The sequence below is a fragment of the Fukomys damarensis genome, unplaced genomic scaffold (genome assembly GCF_012274545.1).
Source record: "Fukomys damarensis isolate Sample0158 unplaced genomic scaffold, DMR_v1.0_HiC HiC_scaffold_9, whole genome shotgun sequence".
In the NCBI taxonomy this organism is placed as follows: domain Eukaryota; kingdom Metazoa; phylum Chordata; class Mammalia; order Rodentia; family Bathyergidae; genus Fukomys; species Fukomys damarensis.
In genome coordinates this window covers 15,835,386-15,860,248 of record NW_022900921.1, presented here as the reverse complement: position 1 = coordinate 15,860,248, position 24,863 = coordinate 15,835,386, and the positions used below count along the sequence as shown (strand labels likewise).

General features: G+C 38.2%; 1 pseudogene; it reads right to left on the bottom strand.

The window, feature by feature from the left end:
- Nucleotides 1-16,527: 16,527 nt before the first annotated feature.
- On the bottom strand, nucleotides 16,528-20,573 carry LOC104860999 (annotated as a pseudogene).
- Nucleotides 20,574-24,863: the final 4,290 nt, after the last annotated feature.

Genomic DNA, 24,863 nt, shown 5'->3' with positions numbered 1-24,863 from the left:
CCAATAGGTATGTGGGCTAAAAATCTACAGTTGACTTAGTAAACGAATGAAATAAAGAAAATCACCTTTGCGGAACTGCCTACCTAGAGCTGCAATAATGTGGCTACTAACAAATGTCCACAATACAGAATAGAACTTAAATCCAATGATACGCAACATTATTAGAAACATAAGCTACAAAATACAAGAGTTGGCACATCAACATTACATACTGAAATTTAATCAAACTAAAAAGAACAGTTGTTCTGTCTTCAAGAAAAAAAGAGGGAGTCGTGTGTAATATTTTTAATATATGGATGGCTGGGTAGAGTAAATGACTGTAGCACAGAAGGTTTATCTGTAAACATTGCAGCAAGTCTGGGTTTTTAACCACAATAAATGGCTGGTTTCAATCAGATGCTGCTAGCAGGAAATCCATGGCCCATAGGAGCAATTACCCATCTCTTGACTGAAGCACAGGGCAATTACAAGCTCCCGAAGTACACTCATGAAACCGGAACACTTGACTGTATGGTGCTAATGGAACTGGGACAAGAAACACTAGTCTGTGACTGCATTTCTCAGTTTCAGCCCTTCCCCAACTCCGTCATATCCCTCTTCTCACACAAGACAGCAGCGCAAACAGAGGAACTGTGTCCACAAAAGCATCACTGTCTTTATCCAAAAGATGGATATCAGGTTTTCTCTATTCCCGCATCCTAATACAGCTCCTTAATATTACACTCATCCTAGCTTTGTTAAGTGTATTCTGCCTTCTTCTGTGGCTCAACAGGTGACTTCTTACTTGAGTCTCCTACTATTCGGCATTTTTGCTCATGCCTGACTGAATTAATTAGCCAAATTAGAACATCTAATCTTAAGGAAGTGAAGAGAAGCCTGTCGGGGAAATAAATCAGAAAATAATTACTCTCATGATGTTAGGAAGAAATATGGAAACAAGGTACCCTTCAGTTAGCTAACCAAAGATTAGAGAAAGAAAAATTAAACATAGTTTAAGGGTTCTATCAAGGAAACCTTCCCTTCTCACCACTTTTACTCCACAGAGGTAGTTCTTCCTGAAGATCTACTACGCCAAGCACTAAACTGTGTACTGTAAGTGCATTATCTCAGTGAATTCTCATAATAACCACAAAGTATATACTGTTATCTTCATATAAAGATGAAATAACACATTCAAGTTGAGTAATTTCCTCAAGACACAACAACTAAAACATGCTGTAGATTCAAAACTTGAATGAGGTCCTACCTCATGAACATTGTATTATCCTGCTCCTGATATTCAGTAACTGTGTGAATCATATTTGACTGTTATGAATAATACTACATGATGCTTCCATGACAGATATTAACTATCTCAGCATCTTTTTCCCACTGTAGGTAGACAAGACCACAGTATCTCCCTCATAGTATTTTAGAAAGCTAATAGTCTTAAACTCTTACTTATGCTATCTCCAGTTTAGAATTTCTTAGCAGTCTTGGTTCTGTACTTGATCTACTATTACATATTAAATAAACGTGAATGTTTAAGCAATAACAAGTAAAAGGAACATAGACACATGCATTAGACCCAATCAGATCAGTGTTTAACTTCTGGCTATACTGTATACTATGTCATTTAAGCAAGTTATCTCTCTACATCTTAATTTCCTCATCTATATGTGAAGAATAGCATTATCTGCCTTGATGTGTTAGTCGGCTTTCTGACACTGTGACAAAATACCTAAGATAAGAAACTTAAAAGAGATTTATTTGCCTCACAATTTCAGAAGTTTCCATCTATGGTCACTTGACCCCATCCCTGTGAGTTTACTGTCAGTTTACAGTGGTGGTCAACAGCTCTGTATCTCTTTCACATTCTCTTCCTCTTTCACATCTTTCCTTTTCTGTTCTTTCTGACTCAAGACCTAAATTTAGGGGTCAGATGTGTCTTGCCACTTTGCAGTTATGAATTTTCCTTGATATATGAACTCCAAATCCCACCATGGAAGCTCCCCCTCCTGCCAAGATCATCTATTTCTAGTTTCTAGTTCCTAAAATTTTATTACAGAGCAGAAATTTTCATGTTAAAAAGTCCAAAAACAGAGATTTTATAAAAGTCTGATGACACTTTTACTCCCACATTTATAAAGTGATTCACTGGAGAAAACACAAGATTCAGTATCTTAAAGACAGTAGTTGCTAAAATGGGTTTAAACTATGACACAAGCACTTGAGCTACTGAAAACAAAACAAATAAAAACATACTCTGGTAGATTTTAAAAGGTCAAATATCTCTGATGGCTCTAGATATTCAAAACTGTGATGGTTAATCTCATTTGTATGACAAAATGTGCTCATTTTTCATTCCTTGATTTACAGATGCTGGCTTTGTCTTATGTTACACCTTCACAAACTGTGTGTGTTATGACATTCATTCCAGTATCCTTAGCCTCCCGGTTTCCCAACCCTTCCCATCGCCCTCCAAAAAAAGGAGCCACAAAATTAAAAAAAAATATCCAGCTGAAAGGGCAAGGTTTTCTAGAAGAGGGAAAAGAGTGGGAAATGAATTATTTCAGACCAAAAGCAATTATATTTTGAAGGCAGAAGCAGACATCTTCTGGCACAACTGTCAAGATGTTACAAAAAGATTAAAGGAGGGGTTTTTTTGTCATTTAAAATCTGTTTCTGGTTCACAAAAAAAAAGTGTGCTGTTCAGTTTGTGATTTTTAATAAGATTTCTCAATAGATTCACTGCTTGAAAAAAAAAAGTGTGAGAGAGAAAGAAGCAAAAAAATCGAAGGCCATGCAGCAAATACAGCCATGACTTTGATACAGTATCATTCATTTTCACTCTTCTAGTGGATTTTGAAAAGATTTTTGTGGGAGGTTATACTCTATACAATAACTTGTCAACAAAATATACTTTTTGCAAATACTTTTAAGGATTTGGGCTTCCACTGAGGTTAAAGCAGAAATACCAGATTAATTCCTTTCAAAACTCTGGGAACTTTTACTCAAGCAGACAAGGGATGGCATTTTTCACTGTTAACAGTGTGAAAAACTCGTTGAGCTTTAAGCATCCAAATATTACTTGTTCCTTTTGTAGTATTGGCCCTCTCAACTCTACATAAGGAATTGCTTGTCAAGCTCCTGCCTGAGAGATGAGAGAGTGCCATGAAGTTCTAATTATTGTCCAGTCATGATCTGCAGAATATCCTCTACCCTATTTCCCACTTTCAAGAATGGAATCTTATTTGGAACTTGTTCATAGTCCTAGTTTTCTTTATAAAAGCTGAGCAACCACCAGTTCTGCTCCATCTTAACAGCATGTCTCACCTCTTTCCACTGTTGGAATTCAGCACACTCATTTGAAAGGTTTCACCTCCATCCTCATTTTTTCAGGTCTCCTAGAAATCCCTTTCTCTTGGTAGGCATGGTTGGTGACACACTTTGGCCCATATTTGGCCTTAACTAAGATTGCAGATTGAATATAAATTTGTTTTTTCTGTCTCTAGTGTGTAAGGCTTTCTTTCTAGCTTAAAGCATGTATAGGACAGGGCTAGGAACTGTGAAAAACCACATAAAATAAATACACGAGATGATCCTTCACTTCAAATATATTGCAATATTTTGAAAGGAGCAAGACTTTTACTTGGGAAACAAAGGACACAGTGACAGTAACCTCTGAAGTGTTAGATCACTTGCCAAATGGCTTCACGTGTGTGTGTGTGTGTGCGCGCGCGCGCGTGTGTGTGTGTGTGTGTGTGTGTGTGTGTGTGTGTGTGTCATTGGCTTTCTGGAGAGAGGAAATACTAAGCCAGTCCCCGCATTCATTTTCCATCTTTTAGACTCAATCAGATATCAATCTACTTTGGCAAATGTAACCTTTTGGAAAAGAACCAAGTTCCCAATGCTGTTCCTCTGACTTATACCCATGGCAATCTTTCTTCTTTTATTTCCCCTTGAAACTATCAAAGTTATCACAATTTCATAGGGTATTTTATTTAGGGTATAATTCCAACTTTCTCTAAAATATTTAAAGCCCGAGCATCCCTTACCTTCTTACTTTCCACTTTTAAAAAAGTATGAAAATTAATCTTTCAGCATCCAAGTTGTCAGCCAGAATTTTTTTTTTCAGTACCTGATCCAACTCAGGACTCTGTGCTTGCAAGGCTGGGAGCAACACCACTGAGCTAAATCCCTAAGCCCCAAATGGAAATTTTAACATGAAATTTTTCTTATTCTAATGCTCCCTATCTAGAAAAGCTAAAATCTGAAGAAGGCTATTTTCATGCAAGGAGCAAAATATTATTTAATTTCTCATTTAACTCAAACTTTATGGCTTTGGCCAGTCACACTGTGCCAGCAAGTGATAGGAAGGGGAAAGCTGGTGAAAATTCAGTAACATTTACTAAATGCTGCAATGTGTCTTTTATAAAGTTTTCAGGGAAAGAAATGGAAAGTAATATAATTTTCCCAAAATTTTAACCTGCTTTCTATTTCCTGAGATCACACTGCAAAATACAATTCAAAGAGGGAGAAGACAAGGATAGGAAAAGGAAGGATTTTTCAAAGGGACAAAGTTATGAAGCACTATCAGTGTGCCAAACATTCAACTAAATTTTCCTGATACATTATTTTATTTGAGCTTCATAACCATATCCACATATAGGATTATTATGATCTTCATTTTGCAAACGAAGCACTTGAAGATTGGTAAGACTGAGATAAGGTAACTTGGGCAGTGTTAGACCAAGGTTGAATGTTTGTGATACCCTTGCCCAAACTACATGATGAAATCCTAACCACCAGCGTGATGATATTGGGAAGTGGGGCCTGAGGCTGGAAATGAGGTCATAATGTTAGAGCCTTTGCAAAACAAATCCCTGCCCTTTTAAGAAGAGATGAGAGAGCTTATTCCCTCTCTTTGCTCTCTGCCACTTGACAACAAAAATTTAGCCATCTGCAAATGAGGAAGCAGTGTCTCACCAGACACCAGATCAGCAATGCTTTGATCTTGGACTTCCCAGCTTTCAGAACTGTGAGAAATACATTTCTGTTGTTAATCCCGCCACTCTATAGTAGCCTGTTATAGCAGTTCAAATTTAGACAGTAAAGGTTACATGGCCAATGAAGACAGAACCAGGATTTGAAACGCAACATCCTGGGCTCCAATAGACAGGCTTCTTTTGTTGCTGGTGATTCAACCCAGAGCCTTCACACTAAGCTCCACCCCCAGCTCTTTTTTTTTTTTTTTTTTTTTTAATTTTAAAACAGGGCCTATTTAAGTTACTAAGTTGCCCAGCCTGGATTCACACTGTGATCCTTCTGCCTCAGCCTTCCAGAGTGCAAGAACATCTACACTCTAATAAATGGAGGATGCAATGATTACTGGGAATGTGTGTGGTCTTGTTGCCTCTGAGATCTCACTGCATATCTACAGGCAAAGACCAACTGCCTAAAACATAGAGGAGAACGAAAGCTGACCAGCAAGGCCAACAGAGATCAGAAGGAAAGCCTGGGTCGTCAATCAGTCTCCGGTTCAGCAGGAAGCTACTCCTGATCCAACCACCATTGTGAAGAATAAAGTCCCTCATTTTATCTCAGGCCTTCAGAGCATGACTACAACAATAAAGTGGTCCTAATTCCCTGGAGGCGAATGTGTGGGCTCAGTTTATCTAATTGAGGAGGATGGTTGATAAAGATACAAACAAAAGAAAGAAAATGTGCTCAGAGCACTGTGTGTGTCATTGCGCAGTTGGCTTTGCACTGACCTGTTATACTGAAACGGGACGGGGGCAAGGCTGGGATGCTGAAAAAGAGAATACAGAGAATGAAAGTGAGACAGACAACTCAGAATTTTTCCCTTTTGAATTTCAACCTGTTGGATAAAAACAATAGCAAATGAGGCACTGAATATGCATGAGGCAGGGAAGGTATTTTAAGTTTTTCAGGAGACAGCTCGCTGAACGGAATTGCTAATTATGTCTCGCAGTGCTCCGTCCAATTCGGTTAGCTTGATTACCGCTGAGTTGTCAACTCCCCTGCACTTGAGGTTCCACAGTTGCAGCCCCTTCTGAGGCTTAATACTGAATTAGAATTACATTTTCTCCCCCCAAAAAAATGTTTTCCCCTTCTGAAGTGCTAGCTTTACCCATTGTGACAACATAACCTTTCTCAACAAAAATATAATTAAAACCACCACGGGTTTGGATTCAAGGGTTTTTGGAGTTGGTGGAATGTCAGGAATGTAATCGCAGCTGTGACAATTGCAAATTAAGATTGAACAATGAGCCAAATTAAAAGGGTGAGAAAGAGCAGAACACCATATGGACTAACTCGCTGCTACCCCCACAGGATATCTTTGATTCCTTAGGATAAGGAAGATTAGAGAACTGAGGAATAGACTAAATAGAGCCCTAGAATCTCACTAACCTGCAGCACAACCTAAGTCAAGGCAATTCAGTTCCCGTTTATTTTACTTAATCTCCTCTTTGTTTTTAAAATGGAATAAATTTCACTTAACAATGGTACTGGTTCAAGAGACGCATGGGACGAGAAGTGGGGCCCTAGTTGGACAGGTGAACAGTATAGATGGGACATACTGCCTAGCAAAGTGAGAAGCATTCCTTCTAAATTTAAAGAGAGGGGGTCATGAAAGACTCCATCAAATCAGTATCACTACAATATACTTATATGGTGCCCTCTGTCAAATGCATTCTATTCCAGCCCTGATGGGCTCCTGTCTTGAAATGGATGAAGAGCAATGGAAGATGGAAGAGGTAAACAAAATGAGGCCACAGAATTGCTGCTTGGGATACCCCTAATATAGCAGGGCCCAAAGGGGAAAGGAGCAGTGAGAGAATCGTATTACTTTGTGGACACCAAGCTCCAAAGCACTGTTGAAGGTACACAATAAGGAAACTCTGCCATGCTAGGATAAATGCAGGGGCAGGCAGGAGCTGCACCAGCTGGCAGAGCAACACTGTGATGTGTCCCCTGGAAGTGAAGGAAGTGGTCCAGAAAACAGGTGAAATCTTTATTAAAAGGGCTGAGTATTATGGTACAGAGTCAGGATCCTGCAAACACAACAGAAGCAGAGGCCATTCTACTGAGAGCTATGCAAAAGAGACCCAGCTATTCTGGCTATTGGTCCTAGCCAATTCATAAGACCAAAAGAGCGAGTCAGTTAACCACAAGCATGAGTGAGTCCAGCCAACACTACATGGGGCAAAGATGAGCCATCCCAGCTGAGCCCTGCCCAAATTGCAAAACTCTAAGTGAGTAAGTAGTTATTGCTTTAATCTACTGAGTTCAGCGGTGGTACATCTCACAGAAATAGATTACTGATAGAATCTGTAAAAACATAACACATTTTTTTCTGGTATCTTCTACTTTCAAAGAGGAAAAAAACAGATTTTTTAAAACAAACAATTGTTCCCAAGCCATGTCTGCTGCTGACCTTAATCAGAGACATTAGAGCAGCAACGATCATGTTTCTTGCTAAAATTAAAGTTTTAGTTACAGTGTATCACTCTGCCTCAGCAGAAAAAAAAATTCTCCAATAGCAACAGCTTGAATGTGACATCTGTCTTCTGTGAATAGTATCGGAACAGGGTGATGAGCAGGCTCTTCAGCCTCAGGAACACATCAGTCCCAAAATGGGCTTTGAGTTCAGGATGTCACTGTACACCCGGGCTTGCTTATTCACCCTACAAAATTGCTTTCATAATTGTTCCTCTGGTCCTTCAAATATCCCAATTAGAAAAAGAGAAGATTTTTGAAAATTATATCTAGAAATAAAGCTGGTAAGTTACAGAGCAAGGAGAAGGCAAGTCATCTTTAAAAGGCATCACAAACAAAAATCATTCAATGTTATTGGTGAGCATTCTTTTCCAATTTGACAGATCTTTCCATGGTTCTACCTGTTTCAAGAAAACAAGGAGATGTCCTAAAACACATGTAAGATTGTTCTCTCTTTTTTTAGGTCTAAATTAATGGAGAAGTTTCAGGGTATGAGGAAGTTTTTTCTAGCTTTTAATGTGCCCTATTTCTGTTTCTTGTCTCCTGTCCTCCTGCCTCCTAAATTCAAGTGTCGTTTAGTGGGGTAAAGATCATTTTTAAAAGAGAATTTTCCTGCTGATTAAATCTCTTTTCTCATGCAGTTCCATTGCTTCGATTCCAATAAGCCTCAGTTTAGTTCTATCTGAATTTACAATAAAATTTCAACTTCCAGTGATCATGAAAATATAGATATTTCTCATTTTCAGTGATAGAAGATTAAGATGTCATCCTTAAACAGCCAAGGTGGAAGAATTAAAATCATATCATGAAATGCAGAAACTACTTATTCATTTGAATTCTTTCTCATAAATGCTTTAGAGACAAGGATATCAAGATGCTGTTTATAATTAGGGAAAATTACCCTCAAAACTACACCCTGTTGCATATGATTTGTTATGTCTCTTGACGTCTGTCTTTACGAAAAAAGTAATTAGGTTTATTTCAATAGGTTTGTCTGCTTGCTGTGATGATATGTGCCAGTTGAAAGCCTCACCTTGAAGTTGAAGGTGCTTAAATAAAAAAGAGTGTTCCAGGGCTGGGGATTTAGCTCAGCGGTTCCACTGGCTGCCTCACAGGCACAAGGTCCTGAGCTCGATCCCCACTACCAAAACAATAAAGTGTTCCCACGGTTCTAAGTCAAAAGATTTGGTCTATTCTTGTTCAATCTCAATTACACAACACATACAAAGTAGCTAATGTAAATTTCAATTCTTATTACCCACTGATATTGGGATCCATCTCTATGTGGCCAGAGTCGGACTAAAAGAAAAAATCAAAATTAAGATAAATCCAAGCCCAGAGAAAGAAAAAGACAAAACTCCAGGAGTATCAGACTAATCGATGGGAAAAAAAGAAAACAAGGGAATCGGGATCTTTTGTCACTTTAATCATACTTTGACTCTTTAAAAAGTCAGAAATAGCACCACAGACTGAAGGTTGGAAAATTCCTATAGCTGTCGCTAAAAATGAGATGGTTTTTTTTTTTTTGGCTTTTTGATACAAGGTCTCTACTAGACTGGCCTTGAACTTGCAGTGATCCTCCTACCTCAGTCCCCCAAGGACTAAGATTACAAGTCTGCACCACCACACTGACAAAAAGAGCATTTATTAGGAGAAGCCATAAGTCTGAAAAGATGAGCCTCTTTTCTTTACTCTAAGCGCTTCATGGCATGGCTTGCTAGAACCTGTTACCAGATGTAGACAGTAAATTCATTCAAATGCTGATTAACTGTAGCACTTCTGAAACCAACAGCTATCTTCCAGGTCCTAAGAAATAAACATTCTTCCCATAAACAATACTAGTAAGACCTAACTTTTCTTCTTCCTTTTTCATTTGATATACCCATAACTGTGCACAAAAGTTCTACATTGGCTATTTCTGACTATGAACTCATCCTATAACACCATTCCTTTGGAAAACTCCTTCTCCCATTCTACAGTCACATGATGATAAGAAGCCTGCAAGTCCTAGGACCACATGGCCAATGCCCATCAGACTGGGTAAGATGACCAGGGTTAAATAAAGCACCATAGTCATCAGACCACCTGAAAGGTCCAGGTTAGGGATATGGCCAAAACAAAACAAATTAACACTACTTCATCATGATGTTTTAAACAATAAAATGTTGAAATTATGAGTTAGATAAGTATACACATAATGTAGGGACTGTCATACCATCAACTATACCATGTAACAATTCCTGCTTTATAATCTCCTTATCAAAAGAGACAAAATAAAAGAGAACAATATCATAGTTTGAGTTCCTGAATCATACCTTTATTAGCCACTTCTGGAGAACAGGGTTACTCTACTGCAATGGTGGCGAACATATGGCATGGATACCTAAGCCAGTTGTTTATTATCACTGAAAGCTCCGAAATGTTCACTATCACTGCTCAATGGACATAAGATATCTAAACAGACATAGATATGGTTAGATTTGTTATTAAATTCCCTTTTCTTGCATGAGCATAAAAGATTAGTGGCATAACCAAAGAGCCCTAACTTTCAAGACAGATGCTATTATTTTCTCTTTCCAAAAATGGGAAAACTGAAACTTAGAAAAACTAAATAACTTGCCCAAGGTCATAACAATATTGGTGACAGAATCTGGGTTCCAACCAAACTCATTAATATTCCAGAGTCAGAGGCCTTAATCACTGCCAAATATTATTAAGCAAAGCCACCATGCTAGACATTTTTCAGAGTGCACAATGGAAAAAATTTGTTCTTAAAGAAAATACTTCTCTAAGACAGGTAGAAATACGTTGAAAACATTAGCAATACATAGAATATTAGGCTAGTGTTGTCTATACAGCATTCTTCAGGAATACATACTAATTATTTACAGCATCTGATCTGGTCTTCCCACTCCATGGAGTAGACTGGGTACAGATTTTTGTCAGGAGAAAGGCCGCCCAAGACGACCTAACTATGTGATGGGTAGTGAAATAAACCCAGGAATGGCATTGTGCCTTCTTACTCCAAACCCACTATCCTCTCCCCTTCACCATCCACTTATTCACACTAGCTTAATTTCACTGGAGGAATCACTGTTATCAGGCAGGAAAAGATATATGAAATTCAGTCTTGACTTTAAACCTCCTGTTCAACACTGAATTGAACTGCGGAAATTTTTTATTAGAAGTGCTAACCAAAACGTTTAAAAATAAGATCTTTTTTCATCCAAAATAATTCTGAGACTCACACACATTTGTATACTCAGCTACAATAAGTGGAATCATAGGCTCACTGGTACAGTATTTTCTTCCAATTCTCTCTTCCTTTTTTTTTAAGGCAGGGTCTCCCTTTGTAGTTTAGGCTGGCCCTGAACTATGTAGCCCACCCAGGCTGGCCTCAACCTTGTGGTGATCCTTCTGCTTCAGCCTCCTGAGTGCTGGTATTACAAGCTTGCACCACCACCGCGCCCAGCTCGCTCTAATGCTTTTTAAATGTGATTTGAAATGTTCCAGGATATCTTTTCATACAGAGTATTAAATGAGAATAACATTTCTCCCTCCATATGATCAATCAGTTCACCAGGAGTATCTATAAATAAGTTCAGGCTTTTCCTCCTAGATGCTTGTATGTTCATTTTGGATTATTTTCTAAGCTATTATTTCTATATTATTAAAGTAGAAACATTTCATAAATATAAAAGACAAAATAAGGAAAAAGAATAGCTTTTTATATTTGTACAAATAAACACCTATATTATCCATTGATGATAAAAACTCTTTAGAGCCTGCTGTGGTGGCACACGCCTATAATGTCAGTGGTCTGGGAGGTGGAGGCTGGAAGACTTGCAGGATCACTGCAAGTTCCAGACCAGCCCAGACTGAGCAGTTTAATGACTTAGAGAGAGACACTGCCTAAAAATAAAAAAACTAAAAGAGCCAGGATACCATTCAGCACAAAGACGCTGGGTTCAATTTCCAGTAACATATAAACACACACACACACACACACACACACACACACACACATCTATTGAGGGCAGTAGACAGACCAGAAATATATGTAACACATGGCCAAAAGTTCCAATGAGCAGAATTTTTATAACACAGAAAGATAGACATGCAAATAAAATAAAAATAAAAAACAGACAAATAACAACCATTCAAAAAATACAATTACCAAAAAATTTAAAAATTTTAAAGTATGACAATTTTGGCAATTATACAGGGAAACTATGACTCTCCTGTATTACTACAGATGGCATAGTAATGAGTACCTTTGTGAAGGAAACTTATGTATCTAAAGCATTAAAGTGTCCTATACACACTGGGCTACTCTATTCCTAGGAATTTCTCTAAAGAAGTAACTAAAGATATTTCATATAAAGATGCTCAACATCCTATTATAATAGCCAATAAGCAACCTCAGAGTTAAACTGTAGCTGACCAAGTAAAAATTTATGCTTGTAAAGGGGTATTTTGTTACTCTGATTTATTCATCCAAACCGAGGTTCATAAAGCATGATTTGGTTAGGCACTATCTTCAGCCTTGGGAATTTGTAAGCCCTATCCTTGTGTAATTCAGAGACTAGTGGGACAGAAGGTCCAAAATCACACAAAAATTAAAAGATGCAACTATGCCTATAAGAAATCTACTAAGCAATGAAAACTTCCAACACATAAACACACTGAAGACCTACAAAGACTATCAACAAAATATTCACAATAGTCATTCCTAGTCAGAATGATCTTTGTCCCGTTAAATCTTTTTTCCATGTGAGTGTGAGTGTGTGTGTGTGTGTGTGTTATTGTATGTGTTAATTTTGTTAATAGAACCACACACTGTGAGAGAGAACAGGAAACTTCATGTTTCCTAGTGGGACTGACCCATCTCCACGTGTGGGCCACTGTGTTATCTAGTCCAACCCCACCCCAGAACCAGCTCTAAATTGCCTCAACCAAAGAAGTTAAGAGAAGCTAGAAACCCCAGAGTATGCTGTGTTTTCTCACTTGCATATCTTTAGTTACAAATGACTATTTACCTGTCAGTTGGGCTGAGAACACCCATAGGTTTTCCTTTGAAGTGAACCTCCTGGATTTAAAGAGATTTTTTTTTTTAAGCTGTTGAAGGTTTGCTTGATCTAAGTCTCACAGACGTTTGAAGTTGTGACTTAATGGAAGATTATTTTTACTCACAGTGATCAAGCAGTTAATGAGATAAAGTAGCGAGGAGACAAGCTTAATAGAATATGTGGTTGCACCGCATGTTAATCTTTATAAAAGGCAGAATGAAAATAACAGGAAACCAGGAGGAAATTGGGACAGATGGCTGAACAGCTCAAAGATAGGAAAAACAACTCTTTCCTGCATAGGCCTTTCAAAAGCAAACCCCTCTCATGTTGAGTTCAATAGATAAAAAGGCAACAAAGAATGAGAAGATGGAAAACCAAGGCTACAACTTTCCTTGTGGCTGTTCTCTTGAGACCTTCATCTAATCCTTCCTCCATCCCTTCTCTGCCTCTCCTCTGAAGGGAAAAACACATCTGGAGCAACTACAAGTTTTCAATACAGAAGAAAACGTAAACAGTAAAGAAAGTCATTGTCTTCCTCACTGGCCCATCATGCACCATGTTAACCTCCAGGCATAAAAAGATGCATGAGTCCCCAGTCTGGTCAGACGGAGCAGCTGGGCACCAGGCAGGGTACCGAAGCAGATGGCAGAAGAGAGGAAGAGCATGGTATTTCCATTTACTATTCTCCATATTTGTTCAGGATCTTGGTTTTTGGTGCTGGTGGGGAGGGTCTTACTTGATGTGTGTTTGCTTGTTTATCAGTACAGATGAGGGGAAAAAAATCAGGCCTCCTAATTATCAATTCAAGTCACAAAACTGATAAAGCCAAAAGAGTTACAAGAGAAAAAAATATCAACAGGTATCTCTTTAACCCACTGAGGCAGAGGTGGAACCAAGTATAGACACCTTTAGTATTTCAAGCAGTCACAATGTGAATTAGTTTTGGAAAAATGGCAAAGCTCTATTTCACAATCAGTCTTCCAAGAGCCCTTTGCATCTTACTCCTGCGTGATGCCAAAGTAAAGTGCAGATTCCCAGGCCCACTGTGCTGTGATTCACTAGAATGAAGATGCAACACGAGGATCTGTACTTGGATAACAATTTACTGTATTCTATATAGGGGTAACTGAAAAACCTAGAGAATGCTTAAATTTTAAAAGCCTTATTACAATAAAAGACACATGCCAAGAATGACAGGATAGGTGTGTCTGAAGAAAGGAGTATTCTGAGTATTTTTACTAGGATTAATGGCAATGTGTCTTTTGTTGTAATACTTTAAGTATTCATATTCGCTGTATTTTTTGATCACCCAACACACCTTATTATGTTTGAAGACTGTTTCTCCTAGGTCTTGTTACAGTTTAGGAACTGGAGCTGATGTAAGACTGGGCTTTATACTGTATTGGGAACCCAGGGACATCTACACCAAGATAGTATTCTCTAAAGGAAAAATATTTTGACTGCGCCCCTCTATGTGTCAAGTTTCCCCCACTCAGGAACTCAGACTTCATTTCAGGAATGAGGTCTTTGCAGGTCGTGCAAGTGGACAGAAGTCACAAAAGGAGAGGCCTGTGCAGCCCCTCTGGGAACACAGGCCCAAAGGTGAGCTCTTTGCCATTTCCTTCTGCCAAAGGATTTTTTAATTCACACTTTTAATAAGGAAAAAAGCCCTTCCAGAGAGACAGATGTATGAAAAGTATCAGTTCCTACTCCACACCTCAGATGAACATCCACCTAAGCTTCTATCCCTATCTAGACTAAAATACAGGCCACTCATTATTGCCCCTCAGAATAGTGTAATTTTATCCTCCATTTGCCCCGTCCACGTTGCTGTCTTGTCCAGTTTCTGACCCTAGGAATTTTCCTTGCTTGATGACAAGCTCAGTTGTACATTTGTAATGATGTTGGCTACACTTTATCCAGCATCTTTAGGAGCTATGTAGTGGGAAGGTTTTCTAGGCTATGGTGCCTTATGGATTACCAGAAATAGAAAGTTTTCTTAGCAAGCACCCAAGGGATTCTTATCCACACAGTAAAGTTTGAGAACATTGTAATTCCCAGCAAGTTATGAGACTTTATAATAGTATAACAGCAACATATACAATGTTTTCTTTTTTATTATTATTATTTCATGCTATTCTTGCAACAACCTTGCAAAATAAGCCCGATTAGTATTTTCATTCCCAACTTTCTGATAAAGCCTCGTCAGTCCCAACATACAAAAGTGGTTAAGGGACAAAAACAAGGACTAGACCCTACATCTTCTGCTATTTCACCCACTGTATACTTCACTTTTCCCAGAGTTATGATTTACTTATGACTTAGAGTTCTGATTTCTAGTCCATGATTATCTATCACCAGACTCCAAATCAAACTTTCTACATCAGTTTCAAGGAAGTGGAGTCATTTTCATCGGCATCTACGGGTCTGTTCTTGCCTCCTCTGTGCTGCTGGAACCTGAAGCAGGGCCACGGATGACTTCCTCAGAAATACTTTCTCCAAATAAAAGCATATACTATTCAAATTTAAAATGATCTCTGTCGTGGATTGATGTGATTTATGAGCATCCTTTATTTTTAGTAAGTTTTCTTCAACTTTGCCAACATTTTATACGTATGCATAGTTCCTGGGAGGAAGCTTTCTGAGCAGTATCCTCATCTAACTTTTACCTACCTGCTAAGGACTGGGACCCTGCTTGAAATACTTCTACTCCCCCAACTCCAGATTATGGTGTTTATTAGCATTTTGAGATTACTTTTTAGCCCTTTAGGACAACAGAGTTGGCTGCCAAGCTTTATTCTGGGTTCATGGTCCAACAAGTTTTAAATTCACTATGAGACTTCAGCCACGCCTCTGCTTCTGCAACCATATTTGGCCATGTTCATTCCACAAATATTTTAGCACCTTCAGTTTCCTGGAAACCAATTAGAGATGTTTTCATATCATCTTAACACCAGGTGGAGAAATTCTGCAGTGGATTACCATCGCAGTTTCAGATTGCTCCAAAGGATCTTTTAGCAGACATATATGCGACTAAATTATTTTTTATCCTCTGTCCAGTGTTCACAGGGCCTTTCTTTCAACTTGGAGTTTTCTCTTTTTCCTTCTATCTCTAAGGTTTACAGAGAAAAAAGTATCTTTCCCATAGAAGACATGCCAAAAAATTTTACACAAGCATAAATTTCCATAAAAACTTAAAAGAATTTGTTTAAAAGAAAGTTAATTAATTTTATTTTAGTATTACTGTTTGGATGCCTTTGAAACTGTGGCTTTTTTTTTCTGTCAGGGCCAAGCTGATTTCCTTTAGTCTCTTTAGCACAGGGCAATTAACATGAATGTAAAAACATTTTATCTGCATTAATATTCCAGAACATAACTCATCCGTATAGTTATGATCAGGTCAGCCAAAACTCTAAGTGTCCACCAGTACAAAGGTGAGACACCCCGGAGTCACTCATTGGTTCAACAGAAAACTCAATGAAAAAATTAAGTCCACCGTTAAGTGAATTAAGCTTTGTTAGGAAACAAGAGATAACATTTGACAACAATCATAAAAAATGCTTATAGCGGGCCAGGGATTTAGCTCAGCGGTTTGGTGGCCTGCCTTGCAAGCGCAAGGACTCCAGTTCAATCCCCAGTACCAAAAAAAAAAAAAAAAAAATTGCTTATAAAGACAGTTCTGAAGAAGAAAGGAAAAAATCAAAAAGGTAAAATATTCTCATTTTTTTAAGAATGAAACTGTCTTTATTCACAAATTTTGACATGTTCATACACAAATTAAGGGGAGAAGAGAAGGGTTCCTGTTCATGTTTTGTTTGTTTGGAATGGGTCGGAACTACTCCAGAGATTTTGGAGAGTGACTTCACGGCAAGACTGGCCTTTTACAGGATGATCAGCCCTGAATTAGAGGAAAGGAGGTGAAATCTCTCTACAAGTACTACTGCCCCTTTAGCAATTAGATCAGTCCACTGCGGAGAGTCAGGACGCTCCTGTCGCTGGTGCAGAAAGGATCGGAAGCAGTCCACGATCTGCTGATGTAGGTGGGGCTACATGTCCCTAGAGCTTGTTCCAGAGCTCGTCTTCTAACAGACTTTCATGCCGCTTCTCCTACTGGGAAACAGCACATGGATTCCAAGCACCTGACACTTTAATTTGTTTCACTAAGCTGTGCCTTTCAGTACTTGTAGGATGGAGCTGTCGGACAAATACCTTCTTCACAACGTCAAGAAATAAACAAGTAACAACCATAAGGATCATGGCAAAGCAAGTAGAACCACTTGATAAGAAGTAGAAAGTATATTCTGTGAGCTCAAGAATGGCCAGAGAAATAGATAAAATAAAAGAAAATATAAAATAAAACACAGCAGATCCCAGGTAACAAAATGGTTGATCCAAATCCAAAAATGAGTTTCCAAAGCCATCTTTCCTGTGACTGTATAGCCATGATTGTGAAGACCAAGTGACAATGTCCAGTTTCCAAAGATCTGGATATTTCCAAGCAGAGATGTATCTTTTCCCATCAGAAAGTAGGACCCAAAAAAAGAAAATAAAGGCATGACTGAAACCCAGGATAGTCCAATAAAGAAAAGTTTTAATGCTTAATAGGTGGTTTTTACTAATACCCCGGTAGAGAGTAGACTTGTTCTGTAATACATGAAGGTCTATAAGCTGTTCCAAAAGACTATATAATAGAATAGGTAGGGAAATAAAACAAATATTGTACAAAGTCAGATACATGCTGTCATACAGTGTTTGTTGAGATAAGAAATAACTGATATAAAAACTAGGATGTGGCAAAGCACACATTCTTTTTTGAGTTTATTGGTACATTTTAGGTATACAGTACAATTACACTCATCATTAGGATCTTTTACCTTTACATGACAGGTCTTGGTTCTCATTTTTTCCCCACACCCCTGCCCTCCCTTCACTCCCCCCCACCATTTACAAAGATTTTGTTTCCATTTTTTTCCTTTTCTCATATTTTTTTTGTCCCTTATTTCCTTTCTCCTACCTCTCCCATGTCCCCTACAAACTTTAGCCCTTTTCTTCCTGTTTCACATTATCAGTTATACAATTTGGATCTTATTTACACTTTTAGTTTTTCACACCAGAGAAACTATTCGCTATTGCCAAATGTGTGTCTTATTTATTTCACTTAAAGAGTATGGCCTCAACATGCATCCATTTTCCTATGTATGATTCTAGTTTCTCATTCTGTATGGCTGAGTAGTACACCATTTTATAGAAAAACCACATCTTCTTTATCCAGTCTTCAACTGTTAGGCAATTGGGCTGTTTCTAAGCACACATTCTTATAAAAAAAAATATTGCACAAGGGTAGCTATTCTGATATAATAAAAATGACCATGAAGAAAAAGTACTTTGGAGAGGATGTAAATCTAGCTATTGCATAGTCACTGTTTCTTGCAGCCTGTCTTCCTTCTTTATGCATCATTCCTGTGCCAGCATGCACTTCTTGTATCATGCTTACATCATTAGAACCATCACCAACAGCCAATGTTATAGAGTTCTCAGGTGAGATTTTTATCAGTCTTATTACTTTTGCTTTCTGCAGTGGTGCCATATGGCAGAATAATATAGCCGAACAATTTCTGCAAACTTCCATAAGCAGCTTTTCATGCTCCCAGAGTTCAAGAGATAGGCTGGTCCCATCCACTACCAGCCCATGCTGAATCACATGATCTTCTATAATTCTTCTGGCAAGCTGACTCAATTCTTCAGCACACTGTCTGATTTCTCATTAAGTTCAAGGATGTTCATAATTCTATGAAAAGGTCCACATAACAAACTCACTCTAACAGTGGTTTGATGTTTGTCTCCCATAAGTACCCATACTTTGATGCCAGCCATTCTCAATGCTTCAATGGTTTCTCAAACTTTATCTCGTAGTCTGTTTTCTATTGCAGTCGCCCCAAGTAAAATCACGTCTTTATGAATTAGAAGACTTCACCAATTTCTCTTCCCCTTGCTGCAAGGCAGTCCTGGCTTCAAAAATGCATCTGTCTATATCTTCATACTCTTTAGGTGTAAACTGTCTATAAGCTATTTATAGAATTCTTAGCCCTTTCAAAGCAAACTCACCTACATGAATTCTGGTTTTCTCCATTTCTTCATCTATGCAATTAGGGAAAATTAATGATTCTGCTCCTTTAGCAAATAAAAACTTCTCACCTGAACATGCTTGAACAATTACACTCACTCTCCTACAACCTGAATCAAATTCCAAAACATGAAGCAGTTTGTACCGTTCCAGTTTTCCAAGTATTTTAATTTCCACAGTTTCTTCAGAACTGCCAGTAAATACAATGCCAATTCTTGCAGCAGCTTCCACTAGCACCTTTTCATCTGGGGAAGACGCATAGTACTCCAGCTCGGAGGATGCCAGGCTGGACTGCCAGGGACCATCCCCAATGCCATCACTTTGAACACTGCAGATCTGCACAGTACATCAGAGACTGCTTTAAAGAAGAGACCATGTTCTTTAATTAGTTCATTTTCATTTTCAGGGCTGGTTCTAAAAGAGGAACTGCTTGTAAGATGGGCTAAGTTGCTAAGGTAGGATAAACCACTAAGATAAGTTTCCTCCTGAAGAGTGAGCTGTTGGCCTTTTGGGTAGAAGTCTAACATTAATTTCTTGGTGTTTTATGTCATTAACTGAACATTCCTGGAATTGCATCTCATTTTCTGTTAGTGTTCCACTTTTATCCACAAACACATAGTTCACCTGTTCAAGTTCTTTATTCAGATCAGAAGTACTGACTTGCGCTTTCTGATCTGATTCCTCATGATAAAGATTAAGATTCCAGCCAATAAAAAAAGATCTATTTCAACATTTCACCTGGTAAATATAACGAAATTGGAATGATGAAATTGTTAAGTACCAGAAAAGCAAGGAAATCAGAAATAAATCTCAAAATCTTACTATTTCTCTGATGTTCTGTTTTGTTTTGTTTTGTTTTGTTTTGTTTTGTTTTTTTGGTTATACCACAGTTCATCCCATTTTTCTTCAGCTTGCCACATATATTTCATGATAGAAATAAGAATTAGGTAAATTATCAAAAATGTGTTGAGCTGGGGATTTACCTCAGAGGTTTCACTGCCTGCCTTGCAAGCACAAGGGCCTGAGTTCAATTGCTGCTACCAAAAAAATGTTTTCATTGATTTTTCCACAGCAGATCTTTTCTGACTTGCTCTTGTAATTTAATGCCATTTCAGTTTCCATTCTGGTGTACACAGCAACACCAAAAATTTCTTATGTGTTTTTTAAACTGGCTCCATAAAGTAAGAGTCTCTCTGGGTCTAGCGTTCTTACAATTCCTTCCATTTGCTGAGTTATCATTTTTCCCATGTATCTGTAAAATCCAGCTTCCGGTTGCTGGCATTCTATTGCTGCCATAAGATTGTATAAATTGGCAACTGTCTCTGATACTGTTGCTTCTGGAACTGCCACATGTGTCTTTAGGTTTGTTTCTCCATGCAAATTAGCAGTTGTAACGGGACATGAACCATCAGGTCGATCCGAGGAGGGAAGCACCGAGTCTTCGGGGAAGATTTCATCTTTGGCTATTTGAACAATATCACCCACCCAAATGTTTTTTGATCTAATTTTTACAAGGCCACCACTTCGAACAACGTAAATAGCAGCTCCATTTACTTCATTATCAGAGTTACGTCGTAACCAGTCTTCATAACCCTGTTTTATAGCAGTTACTGTTATCACAAAGAATAATGGAAGTCCACTGGTAATCGGACTGGTAGGTCCATCAGTCATAAGCTGAACCAAAAGTATAAAAAATAAAAGTTTGCCAATCTTCTGAATTGTTCAAATAAATCTTGGGGGACAAAATTCCACACAGTATACTTAGATGGAATTATCCAGTTATCTATAAATCTCTGAGGTGTGTAAAGGCCATTCTGAGGAAACCTGTTGGCTATGTAAACAGTTCTTGTGTCACTTTGACGGACCCAGCACCACATGCTCCAGCCTTCCGCCTTCGCTATTGCTGCTCCTCGAGTGGAGGCCGAGGAGCCCCAGAGGGTAGCAAGCACAGCCCCTAGATCTCAGGTTCCGATCTCAAGTTCCGCTCTTGCAGGCTCTGCCTCACTCCCCGCACCAGGGCCCAGTCCCACTGAACCAACCCTGAGGTCTTACAGGCGCGGCCACAAGCTGCTCCCGCCCACCCGGGTGCAGCTGACTCTGTCGCAGCCCCCGCTGTGGCCTTCATGATTGACCGTTGTCACCCGATTCTCATTTTTTAAAACCTCAAAAATGAATTAGTGAGGGAATGGGGATTTAGCTCAACGGTTCCACCGCCTGCCTTGCAAGCGCAAAATCTCAAGTTCAATTCCCAGTACCAAAAAAAAAAAAAAAAATCAGCAAATACGGCAAAATGTGAAAGCGTTTTAATACCTGGAATTTTGTTTCTAGAGAGAAAGCCAGCTAGGAAGTCTTTGTTGGCTGAGGTATAATTGTATAATGTAGTTTAGTATAAAATATAGTAATTATATCTAAACCACCAAAGAGTCTCTAAGTGATTATTATCTATAATTGTCTATGATGTCTCTGATGTCCTTGCATGAGAACATCCTGAGTGAAGAAAAGCTGCATTTCTCTATAGAATCATTTTGCTTTTGTCTGGTGAAAGATTCCAGCACTCAGCAAAGTTTCAAGAAGTTGTGTGGATGCATTTTCATTGGTATAATAGTTACAAAGCTGTTCATATACCAACAACCCAGTCCAATCCTTTTATTTTTATATCTTAACATCTATATATATATATATGGAGAGAGAGAAAAGGAGGGAGGGAGAGAGAGAGAGGGAAAGAGGGAGGGAGGGAGGCAGAGGCAGACACAATTACACATGACCAATATTTTAACTATTTCCCAGTCCCGTGTTTCTGAAATGTTCCAGGGTGAAGGACAATCTGTTTTGTTTGCCTATGAACTTCCATCTCAGCAGAAGCTGATAGCAGGCACCGGTTGTGCCCTGTGTAGCTCATCATGTAGGTTTGACATCATCAATCTAGGCCAGACCTTGATTAACAAGAAGACTCCACTAATCATTTAGCTGTATGTCCCAGCGATGACAAATAACTGTCAAAGTTTCTAATTACAAGCACTCCATTTCTGTTGTTTTCCTTTTAAGGTAGACCAATAACAAACAGTGCTGGTTCACAGACCTCATTTTGAGTAGTACTGATAAAAAGCACAGAAGTCCTGTCTCAGTCACTAGTATAAATACATTAAAATCTAACACTGAAAAAAAAATAGAGATAGACTTTTTGGAAATAGGAAGGGGATTCAAGAAAGCGGGAAGGGGAGTAAAAATGATCACGATGTGATATGTATATGTACTAATTCTTCAAAACTAATGTAATTATTATTATCACAAACATATACTGATAAAAAATAAAAAGACACAGGCAATTTAAGCAAAACAGTCTTATGATTACTTCTATAAGCTTTGTGCTCAATTTGCTTAATAGGTATTCTGACAATCTGACTTTTAAAACTGTCCTAATTTATAGCTACTTATTTTGTGGATGATAATTTTCTTGATTTACAAATTCAAATGTCCACTATCAAGAAAGTCAATAAATAATTTGTGATTGATCTATAAATGTAAAATTAGTCAGCAATAAAAAGGAGTGAAGTATGGGTTTAACTGCAGAAACATATTGTTGTAATTTACCAAGTTGTTGAGTGAAGGAGAGAATCATGATCATCTATTCAGGAAAAATTTTAAATCCTCCATTCAGACATTAAAAATAATAGCAAGACATTAAAACTAATAACAAGATGACTGGATAGGTTTGTCTGCTTGATTTTTGTCATTCCACATTTTATTTTTTAAAAAATACTCCCCCCATGAATGTGTACAGATATTATTTGTACAAATATATTAAATATAATAAAAACTAAAATAGCAAACTCGGAAACAGAAAGGCACTGACTAAATCTGATAAATAATATCTTCAAAACAAAAACCTATAGCAAAAAGCATATTTAATGATGAAGAACCAGAAATGTTTCCTTTCAAGTCAGCAATAAGCCAAGACTTTCCAACCACTGCTTCTATTCAACACTAAACTAGAGGGCAGACAATTTAGTAAGAGATAAAATATATAAATATTAGGTAAGAAAAATAATTATCATTATTCTTAGACAATGGCAGTAGCATACAGAATATTCAGAATGTTTATGGAAAATCTATTAGAACAAATCAAGAGTCAGAATGTTTACTAAAAATAAGGTTCATTTTTAATCTTGTGTTATAAACATTGAGAATTTTTAAAGGAAATATGCTATTGTTTCTCCCACCCCCAGCAAAACATAAAGTGAAAATGAGGATATAGCCAGGGGTCAAAAACAAACATGCTGTACTTCATGCATAAAGCTCCAACCTTTTCCTGAGGGCATCTTGGATCTCTGCTATAGTTTGGAAGTGGAATGTTTCCCAAAGGCCCATGTGTTAAAAGTTTCATTCTCAAGACTGATGCTACTGGGACGTGGTGGATGCTTTAAGAGGAAGGGGTAGTGGGAAGTCATAAGTCACTAAGGTACATGCTCAAAAGGGATTATGGGACACCAGTGTCTGTCTGTCCCTCTCTCTCTTTCCCACCATAAGACAAACAGCCCTCTTCCATCATGCATTCCTACCATGATGTTCTGCCTCTCCACAGACCCAGTGCAACTGGGCCAACTAGCCAGGGACTGGAACCTCTGAAATCATAAGCAAAAGCAAAACTTTTCTCCTTGTGAGATGATTATCTCAGGGTTTTAGCCACGGTAACAGAAAGCTACCAAACACAATCTCTGAAGAATTCTTTGCAGAGGATAATCACCATATGCCTGTTTCAGAGATTCATTCTAGCACCAGTGGATTAGTAAGAGCAAACAAGACCATAAACTCCATAAGAGCTATGAATAAACTTTTCAAACATCCTAAAGAATGTTACTATCTAAGTAATAACTCACTTTTTGAAAAGCAGAATAAAAGTTCCATTAGCAAAAAATAAAATTATGCCTTATGATTCCAGAAGGCATTTATACAAATATGAGACAGCAGCCTGATAATCGTTTATGAAATGAAGATGTGAAGAGTCCCGCAGGTAGTTTACTAGGCACCCAGAGCAGGTGACAGCTATTAGAAAAGGTATGAGGAGATTATGAATTGTAGTAATAGCCACTAGATGAAAAAAAAAAAAAAGATCTGGTTTCTCTAATAGCCTGGCTGGCTATTATCCTGTTTCATGTTTTGAACCCTTTAGCTGTGTTTCAAGAGGTGACTTTAGACATTAGCATCAGGCAAGCTTCTTGTGGAGGGGCAGATTACTCCTTTAGATCAAAACCTGTCCCCCTTCTGACTTGCATGAAGTGGGCTCTGTGACTGCTCTGAGGGTAGAATACAGTTGGCTCTGTGACAGCTTCTGGGCCCTGATATTTTAGGACACTGGCAATATCCACTTTTTGTCTCTTGGGGTTCCCAACTGTCATTCAAAAAGCTCTTCTTCCCTAAGGCCACCATGCTGTGAGGTCTTGTGAAAAGACAGATGCTTGTCCAGTCTCAGACTAATGCAAGCCATAGTTATTCAAATCATCCTACACATTTTAGAGAACCAGCCCAGGTCAAACCAGTCTGACGGTAGGCACATGAGAAACCCAAGCAAGAGCCACCCGAGTTCAGACAACCTACAGATTCAGAAGACATTGTGATACCATTATCACTGCACATGCTACTATAGCACATATAATAATAATCCATATTGTAATAGTTTTAGCCACTAGGTTTGTTATACAACAGCAACTGGAACCTGAGATTTCTGTTTTACAAGCTGTTTCCTGCCACATGCAATGTTTGAGGAGACAACTTATATTTAGCCTGGAAAAAGGAGCACTCCAAGAAAGAATAATAAAAGTCCTCAAATATTTGGAACATTGGCATGTGGGAGAACAAACAGCTTTGTTTCCCAAAGAACAGATCTAGGATGAAGACCAGATGTTAACAGTGAAGCAGGTAACACCAGATTTCTATAAATCCTTGCGGTTCAAAAGGGAAAATGGCACCTTCACTTTCTCCATACAAATTCAAGTGTACACAAGGGACATCCCCAAGCTGAATATTAAAAATGATTCTGTGATAAAACAAAAGAGACTATGAATAGGTTGTTGAGGTCCTTCCATGTGTTTGAGAGTTGGCAACTTATCAACAGTTAAATGTCTGACCTAAAAGTAGCCTTGGTATTCTTAATTTCTCTTTTTTAGAAA